Here is a 9,220-nt window from a genome sequence, read left to right as displayed (position 1 = left end):
CTCAGACCAGTGGTGGCTGCAGCGCCGGCTACCTAGTGCAGGGTTGCTAAGCACATATAAACATATGTATATGTGAGGATGTATGCAATATATGTGCTACAGCGGCGCTGTATATAACAGCTGCCATGGTGAACCTCATTGGCTGGTATCACGGAATTCAGAGGGAGAGTTTAGGAGAATGAAGCCTAATGCCGAGTCCCAGGTTCTGCACAGCGATTGTGATACACAGCGCTGCTGCCGATACCAGATACACTGCCAGTACATATACAGTATTACATACTTCTTCACATCATATGTATGTTTATATGTGCCTAGCCCCCCACACCTGCACTAGGTAGTCGGTGCTGCATCTGCCGCTTACTCAGACGCAGTTTTTCGTCTGCTGGTCCCCACTGTACACTTTAATAACTGCCGCCCTCAAACAAGCCATCTTGCTAACGCTCAAACCCCTGCTGCAAGCACCAACAATTATTGCACGTTCAAAGTCCGTCAGATCCCGTTGATTACCCATTATTTCATGAGTAATTCACATCATTAGTTTCAGCAAACCTTTGCCTTTCCATTTCACCATTTCAATTTCAGACATCCTACGTCAGCATTATCTGCGGATTAACTGCTTTGGGGTAAATTTACTAAAATGGGAGTTCTATTTAAGATAGAATGTTGCACATAGCAGCCAATTGTTTCAACCAACTTGAGGAAATCCAACAGCAAGTTGGTTGAAACCACCGTCGGGCGGGCTGTTGCCGCTAATCCCTGGACTTTTCATGTACTCCATTTGAGTTTTTCAAAATAAAAGCTGCATATACGTGAACCTGGCACCACACCTGTATTTATTATACAGGTTGAGTATCCCTTATCCAAAATGCTTGGGACCAGAGGTATTTTGGATATCGGATTTTTCCGTATTTTGGAATAATTGCATACCATAATGAGATATCATGGTAATGGGACCTAAGTCTAAGCACAGAATGCATTTATGTCTCATATACACATTATACACACAGCCTGAAGTCAATTTTAGCCAATATTTTTTATAACTTTGTGCATTAAACAAAGTGTGTGTACATTAACACAATTCATTTATGTTTCATATACACCTTATACACACAGCCTGAAGGTCATTTAATACAATATTTTTAATAACTTTGTCTATTAAACAAAGTTTGTGTACATTGAGCCATCAAAAAACAAAGGTTTCACTATCTCACTCTCACTCAAAAAAGTCCGTATTTCGGAATATTTGGATATGGGATACTCAACCTGTATCAAGTAGTGCTGTCTTGTCTACTATATAAATAAATGTATATATAATCAAACACTTGTCTTAGAACTTTCAACCTACAGTATACACTATATGATTATTTTATACACATGCTTGTTTGCGAAAATACTTTTGTGTCTGTGTGTGTTTGTTAGTTGATTAGAGTGCCCTGTATAACTAGAAATTCTAGCTCAGCCAGAAAAAAAAAATGTTCTGCTTTTAAAGACTGAGTGATCCTTTTCAATAAATATACAAATACATAGTTTTAATACTGCATAATTACCGTACATATATTCCATTCAATTAGGTATAATTTTTTTTCGCTATTGTTATCGCACGTTATCTTGCAATGTTAACATGTACTGTTATGTATTGCGTGATTCAGTTCCCATTACTTTCACATTCTAGTGAGGAAGGTGCACAGTATGTCAGCCCTTGATATAATCATTCACGCAAAGTGAGGAGAATGACATACATGTTCTTCTGGCATTGCGGCCGTTTTCTTACAGAAAGTAATGTTTGTAGTGTTAGGCCTATGTGACCTCACTAAATAGTTAATCTTTCTGCTAATTGTGATGGCTCGCCGCGCAGAAGCATAATAAAGGATGATATTTAATAGCTGCTTGTAGCAACCCGCTTAAGGCGCAGCCTGTCTTTAAACTCAGCGTTTTCATTTCAGACTTTTAGGTTTACAAATAATGATACAGTTAAACTATTCACAGGTCAAACAGTCTACACAACATACAACTAAACTAATGTGTAGTAATCAATGCTTTTAATGTCACAGCTCCCATGATTCAGCACCTCTCACAAATGCGTTTCTTCAGCATTTATTACCAGAAGTGGTAATAACATTTACACGCCTTACACCCTCACAGAGTCTTGGCCAATAGGCAGCCTCTGTAGTAGTAGGGTGTAGTGAAAATGAACGATTTTAGAAATCGAAAATGTTTGGGTATGGAAAATGTTTTATTCCATTGTAGTAATTAACTGCCGAAGGTTCATCGCCCTAGGTCAATATCTTCAGCTGCCATAATTGCCTCAAGGTTTTGAAATTTGGTCCAGATAGGGAGTGTTATACCAGCACTGATACATGTTCCATCATGGATATCACATCACTACTCATCAAGTATAAGGCTATCATTTACAGGATTGTCAAAAAGGGTCTGGCTGGCAACTTTCAGTCCTGGGGCAAATGCAGTCAAGTAGTCCGGCTTTTCTACCAGTGCATGGCAATATGCAGATATGGTTTATCTAATGGGGATGCGGTTTAATTGTGTAATTAAATCTGTGAAAACTCATTATTGGGGGAATTCAATTAACCACTATAACTTACCACAGGCTAATTGATTCCCCGGGACTATTCAATTTGCCCTGAATGCAGCCCGCAGGCTGAAGTTAATGGGGATTTCTCTTACGTCCTAGAGGATGCTGGGGTCCACATTAGTACCATGGGGTATAGACGGGTCCCTTGGGAGCCATGGGCACTTTAAGAGTTTAATCGTGTGGGCTGGCTCCTCCCTCTATGCCCCTCCTACCAGACTCAGTTTAGAAAATGTGCCCGGTGCAGCCGGTCACAGCTAGGGGAGCTCCATAGGAGTTTTTCTAGTTTTCTTATTTTTACTAGAGTTAGGCACAGGGAGGCTGCTGGCAACAGCCTCCATGCTTTGTGGGACTTAGGGGGGGAGTAGTGTCCAACCCTCTGAGGTTAATGGCCACTATCTCCACTGACAGGACATTAAGCTCCTGAGGGTGATGATCGTTAACCCCCGAGGTGACCGCTCACTCCCGCAGCATGCCGCCACCCCCTAACAGAGCCAGAAGTTCGCGGTGGTAAGACACCGGTGACCCAACAAGCGGGGAGCCGGTGTGAATGGCGGCAACAGGGTGGGAGCACAGTACTAAAGCTGTGCTCCGGAGGCGCAGCGGTACTACGGTGCGGCGCTGTGAAGGGGCGCCCTGGGCCAGCACAATACCCATCCACTGGTCACTACATCTATCAGGGTCTCTGACTGCTGCTAGAAATAATACCTCAGGCCAGTATGAAGAATGTATAGTGCGGGAAGATGCGCCATTTTCGGTGGCGGAGCTTCTCCTCAGAGCGGATCCAGCAACTCTCCAGCACCATTTTCTCCCTGCAGAAATCACACAGAAACGCTGACAGGGAACACTGACCCTCCACATAACTCCAGTCATCCTGTGCGCTTATAGAGGAGGGGGGGGAGTGCATTATATCTGTGTAGCCTATTAAGGGTACACAGTCAACGCCAGACATTTATTTTTATAACTGTCTTCTGGGGTGCTGTGTGTGCTGGCTCCATTAACTCTGTCTCTTTGAAGGTACTTGGGGGAAACTGTGACTGACATTTTCCTGTGTGTGTGTGTGTGTTACAAATCTCCTATTACTATGTCCAGGGACTGTGTTTCTTGTGCTGCAGAGTATGTATCTTCACCAGAGGAATCCATTCCTTGTACTCAGGAATTGTTAGGGTCTCCTGCTCTGTGCTGCCACGACGTCATGGCAACCGGGAGACAAGTGCTAGCGGAGTAACCTGAGCGTAGCTGATACTCCGGTTCGGGTCTTTTGCTGTGCAGTGGTTACAGGCTCTGTGCACGGCAGGGGATCCGGTGCTGGTTTTTGTGCTCACAGTCTGTGAGGTCTGAGTGGGGCGTGGACAGCACCTGCTATATAAACCCTCTTCTCAGGTTAGGCAGATGCTGCTGAATCTTTGTTGGTTAGTCAGTTCCTGAAAGCTAGCTAGTACTGTGTAAACTTTGTATTTGTTTGTTGCTTACTGCAAATAGGCCTTGGGATTTGGTATTACACTCTGCCAATCCAGACCTAGCAGTAAGACTGGAGTCAGTCGTTTAACCTGCTGGGGTTCTTTTGCTACTCTGTGAACCTAGCAAGTTTGCGGCTGTATTCTCAGACTTGCCTGCCAAAATCCTTTCTCACTGTGCAAGGTGTTCAGGTGTCAGTTTAGTGGCAGTAAGCTGAACCAGTGCACTGCAAGTTAGGACAAGGATTGTGGAGACTCTCCTTGTGTCTATTATTCCATCTCTGACCAAGGAGTTTACTGCCACACCCGTTGGTAACCCTTTAGGGTTTTGCTGTTGCCCTTAGCAACAGCATTTCGGGTTCTCTACGTATTAAATCACTACATCTTGCTTCTTTCCATCTGAGCATTCCTAATATTAGGGAGACACCCAGTTTCTTAGCCTTTGGGCTTCTCTGTTCACTTTGTGTTTATTTTGTTACCCTATCACCTTCTGTGTATGTAATGTCATATTCCCCAGTCTGTCTGTGAGTTCATTTGTTTTGTATCCCTCACCGTTCAGACACCAGTACATTCCTGCTGGCACTGGTGTGCATAACAGGAATGTAATATTATGTCTCAGCCTTCCGAATCCGAACCCCAGTGGGTGGCTTCTATTAAGGGAATGATATCCCAGATTTCTACCAGGGGTGTGCATTATGATACTGAAGCACAGGTTTTCAAACAATCTGTGGAGGTTTTGTCTGGTTCTGTTCCCCCTACCTCAAAATCCCCTTGTATATACCCAAAGAAATGTGCGCTTGCTCAGGTTATGCAAGTCGACACGGATACCGACTCTGAGATGGCAGACGGTGATAGGGATATGCGGGGGGGGGGGTGAGGCTTCCCCTGCAAGAGGGGTGCAGCTCATGATTGAGGCCATTAGGGATTTATTACACATTACTGACAAACCACCTGAGCAGGTTGAGGAGGCTTACTTTACAGACAGTAAGAAGGCCTCCCTAACCTTCCCTGCGTCTAAAGCATTAAACACATTATTTGAAAAATCCTGGGAAAACCCAGAGAAAAAAATTCCAGATCCCAAAAAGGGTTCTCGTTGCTTTTCCTTTCCCTGAGGATGATAGGAAAAAGTGGGAAAACCCACCTATAGCTGAAGCTTCTGTTTCTAGACTGTCAAAAAAGGTGGTTTTACCTGTCCCAGGGTCTACCGCTTAAGAACCGGCAGACCACAAGATTGAAACTACGCTCAAATCCATATAAACTGCTTCAGGCGTGGCGTTAAGGCCCACTATTGCCTGTGCATGGATATCTAAAGCCATATTACTAGAGGAATTAGATTCTATGGATATAAGTGACACTGAATTGTTTTTACATAACATACAGGATTCTGCGGGTTTCATGGTGGAGGCCATGAAGGACCTGGGTCATCTGAATGCAAGGATGTCTTCCATGGCTGTCTCGGCATGCAGGGGACTTTGGCTGCGCCAATGGTCTGCAGACGCGGAATCCAAGAGAAGTGTGGAGAACCTACCCTTCACAGGTCAGGCTCTATTTGGGGAGGCTTTGGATGCGTGGATCTCCACGGCAACCGCGGGTAAGTCAACCTTTCTTCCCTCAGCCACTTAGACACTGAAGAAATCCGTTTCTACATCCACAGCGCAGTCCTTTCGGACCGCAAAGGTTAAGAAGTCCAAAACCCCTGCCACTTTCGTCAGAGGTGGTCGGGGGGAAATCCAGAAAACCTGCTCCTGCAGGTTCCCAGGAACAGAGGCCTGGCTCTGTTTCCTCGCAATCCTCAGAATAACGGTGGACCTCCCAGCCTGGAGAACAGGCAGGTGGGAGCGAGACTCAGACTTTTCAGTCACGTCTGGGTATCATCCTGCCTGGATCCCTGGGTACAGGAGATTGTGTCCTAGGGGTACAGACTGGAATTTCAAGGGCTCCCACCTCACAGATTCTTCAAATCAGGCTTACCAGCATTGCTGACAGAAAGGGCTATCCTTCAAGAAACCATTCAAAAATTGGAAATGGCAGATGTCATTGTTCCAGTTCCACCTCATCTGGAATGCAAGGGTTACTATTTAAACCTATTTGTGGTACCGAAACCAAATGGTTCGGTCAGACCAATTTTGAACCTGAAGTCGCTAAACCCTTATTTGAGGGACGTCAAATTCAAAATGGAGTCTCTGAGAGCGGTGATCTCAGGTCTGGTGGAGGGGGAATTCCTGGTATCCCTGGATATCAAGGATACGTACCTTCACATTCCAATCTGGCCACCTCATCAGGCTTATCTAAGATTTGCACTGCTGGACGGTCGTTACCTGTTCCAGGCACTGCCATTCGGCCTCTCCACGGCACCAAGGGTGTTCACCAAGGTTATGGCAGAGATGATGGTGCTACTCCGCAGACGTAGAGTGAACATACTTCCATATCTGGACGGTCTGCTGATAAAGGCATCGTCCATGGAGAGGTTGTATCAGTCCATTGCTCTCACGACTCGATTGCTCAGGGATCATGGATGGATCCTGAATCTTCCAAGGTGAGAGAATACGGCTGTCGCCGAAAGCCAGGATTTCACTCCTGGGGTGGCAACAAATGCCGCAGCTTCTCGAGAACCGCAGGTTTGGGATTCAGAACCGGATCCTTCTAACCAAGGATGCATATCTCAGAGGTTGGGGTGCTGTCACCCAAGGGGAAACCTTCCAGGGAAGGTGGTAAAGTCTGGAATCCATTCTTCCAATAAACATTCTGGAACTAAGGGTCATGTACAATGGTTTTCTACAAAAGGCACATCTTCTACAAGATCAGGCCATTCAGGTGCAGTGGGACAATGTAACGATGGTGGCTTACATAAACCGACAGGGCGGAACGAAGAGCAGTGCGGCGATGTCGGAGGATCCTTTGGCCAGAAAAGCATGCGGTGGTGCTGTCAGCAATCTTCATTCCGGGAGTGTACAACTAGGAAGCAGACTTCCTCAGCAGGCACGTTCTCCATCTGGGAGAGTGGGACCTCCATCCAGAGGTGTTCATGGAGGTGTGTTCCAAGTCTGCGCTTCTGTGAGAGACTTCAGCGGCATTTGGTATTCTGCAGCGACGGTAATTGTCGGTATCTGGCTTTCCGGAGGGCACACACAGTTCAACATCAAGCTGGTTACCTTTTATTGAAATGTATGTGAGTTGCTATGCATTAGTAAAATATTGAAATACCTTATACTCACCTATGCGCCCTCCATTTCTTCTTTTTTTTAATATACATTTATGTAAAGACAGATATCTACTTTCAACGTTTTGGGTTTAATACAGAATATACATATCCTAATGACGGGTTGTGATTAAACCCAAAACATTTAAGACACATGCACCTTGTTTGAATTCTGCTTTTGCGCTTTCGAAGAGTGTGGCTTCGGCTGACTACTTGTATGTTATACCTTGCGGGCACCATGGCAAGTTACAGATGATGGGAATGCTGACACTGCTGGACTAAAAAAGAATATATATATATATATATATATATATATATATATATGTAGAGAATATTCGGCACTCAAAACAATAACAAATATCACCTCACCGGGTGCCCTCCAGGCTTGGTAGCAATGTAGATGCAGGTAACGGCGGCACTCTCGGATTTATAAATGCAAAAACTGAGATCACTCGGTTCTGCTTTGACTTAACGTTTCGTTTTTAATCAACCGTCATCAGAAGATACAAAATGTAATGTTAAACAATCTTACCTTTATACTCTAAAATCACCCCACGTGCACAGTCCCCGGCACCGCCGCCAGACTTACTTCCGGGTTCGTCATCACTTAGAGACAAAAATGGAGTCAATGTGATGACGTTTCCCGACCAGTGAAAAAACCATCACCATGGAAACAGTAATACAAAACGGACTCATTTGCAAACCCAGAAACATTGTTACTGATATATAATACATCATATGTACTTATAGATGCCCCAATATGGATAGTTTCTGCCAAAGACAATTATCTTAAAGCTCCAAAATTACCGTTATTAATTACAAATAAATATTCAATTTTATACCTAATACAACTTAATGCTTTACAAGAAACAGGTAAGAGACAATGTCTCATTGAGGTCGTTAGGAGCCACCGTATTCAGCCGGTGTATCCAGCGGGCCTCCTTTTGCAACAAAGTCTTCTGTCTGTCTCCTCCCCGTTTAGATAAGGGGACTTGCTCCAACATTTTGTACCATAAGGTAGCAAGACTGTGTTGGTGTGCTTTAAAATGTTTTGCTACTGGCTGGTCCACTTGTTTACCCTCAAGTATTTGTTTTATAGCACTCCTGTGCTGGCTCATATGTTCCTTGAAGAGGCAGGTCGTCTTACCTATATAGTAGAGCCCACATGGGCATTTGATGCAATTGATGCAATATACTACAAATTTACTTGTACAGGTAAGTACTTGTGTAATTTTAATCTTAATACCAGTGTGCGGATGTGTTATATAATCACCGGTTTCAAGATACTGGCAGGTAACGCACCCGGTACATTTATAATTACCTGGTTATCTTGTTAGAAATGTGACTGTCTCGGTGGCAATGGGTCGTGAGATGTCATTATGTACAACAACATCTCGTATATTGCTACCCCTCCTATAGCATGGCATCAATTTACTAGAACTAATACTAGAGAGATCAGGATCCCTCTGTATTATGGCCATATTCTTTTAGCTGTTTTACTGAGAATTTGACTAGATGTAGTATAGTCAGTCACACAAACAACGGTGTTGTCTTGTGTTTTTTTTAGGACCTGTTACAACAACGGGAATTTTAGGTTGAGACATGGCCTTCATTCTAGCCGATCGTAACAGTTCACTGTTGTAGCCCCTCTCCAGGAATTTTGAAGTCATTAATTCCATTTGTTTATGCTCTTCCTCCGCACTGCTACAAATACGATGTACCCGAAGGTACTGTGAGTACGGGAACCCATTCTTCAAAGGTTTCGGATGGTGGCTGGATGCCAACAATAGACTGTTAACATCAGTCGGCTTATGATAAATAGAGGTAATAAATGTGCCATCTTTTCTAACAATTTTTACATCCAAGAAATTGATAGTCTCTGCTTGTATATCAAACGTGAATTTAATGGAATCATCCAATAATATATCCGAATATTCTCTACATATATTCTTGGGCTCGTCCACCTTAACGAAGCTC

Source organism: Pseudophryne corroboree, chromosome 6, assembly GCF_028390025.1.
Source record: "Pseudophryne corroboree isolate aPseCor3 chromosome 6, aPseCor3.hap2, whole genome shotgun sequence".
Taxonomy (NCBI): Eukaryota; Metazoa; Chordata; class Amphibia; order Anura; family Myobatrachidae; genus Pseudophryne; species Pseudophryne corroboree.
Note: the sequence above shows the minus strand (reverse complement) of the source record.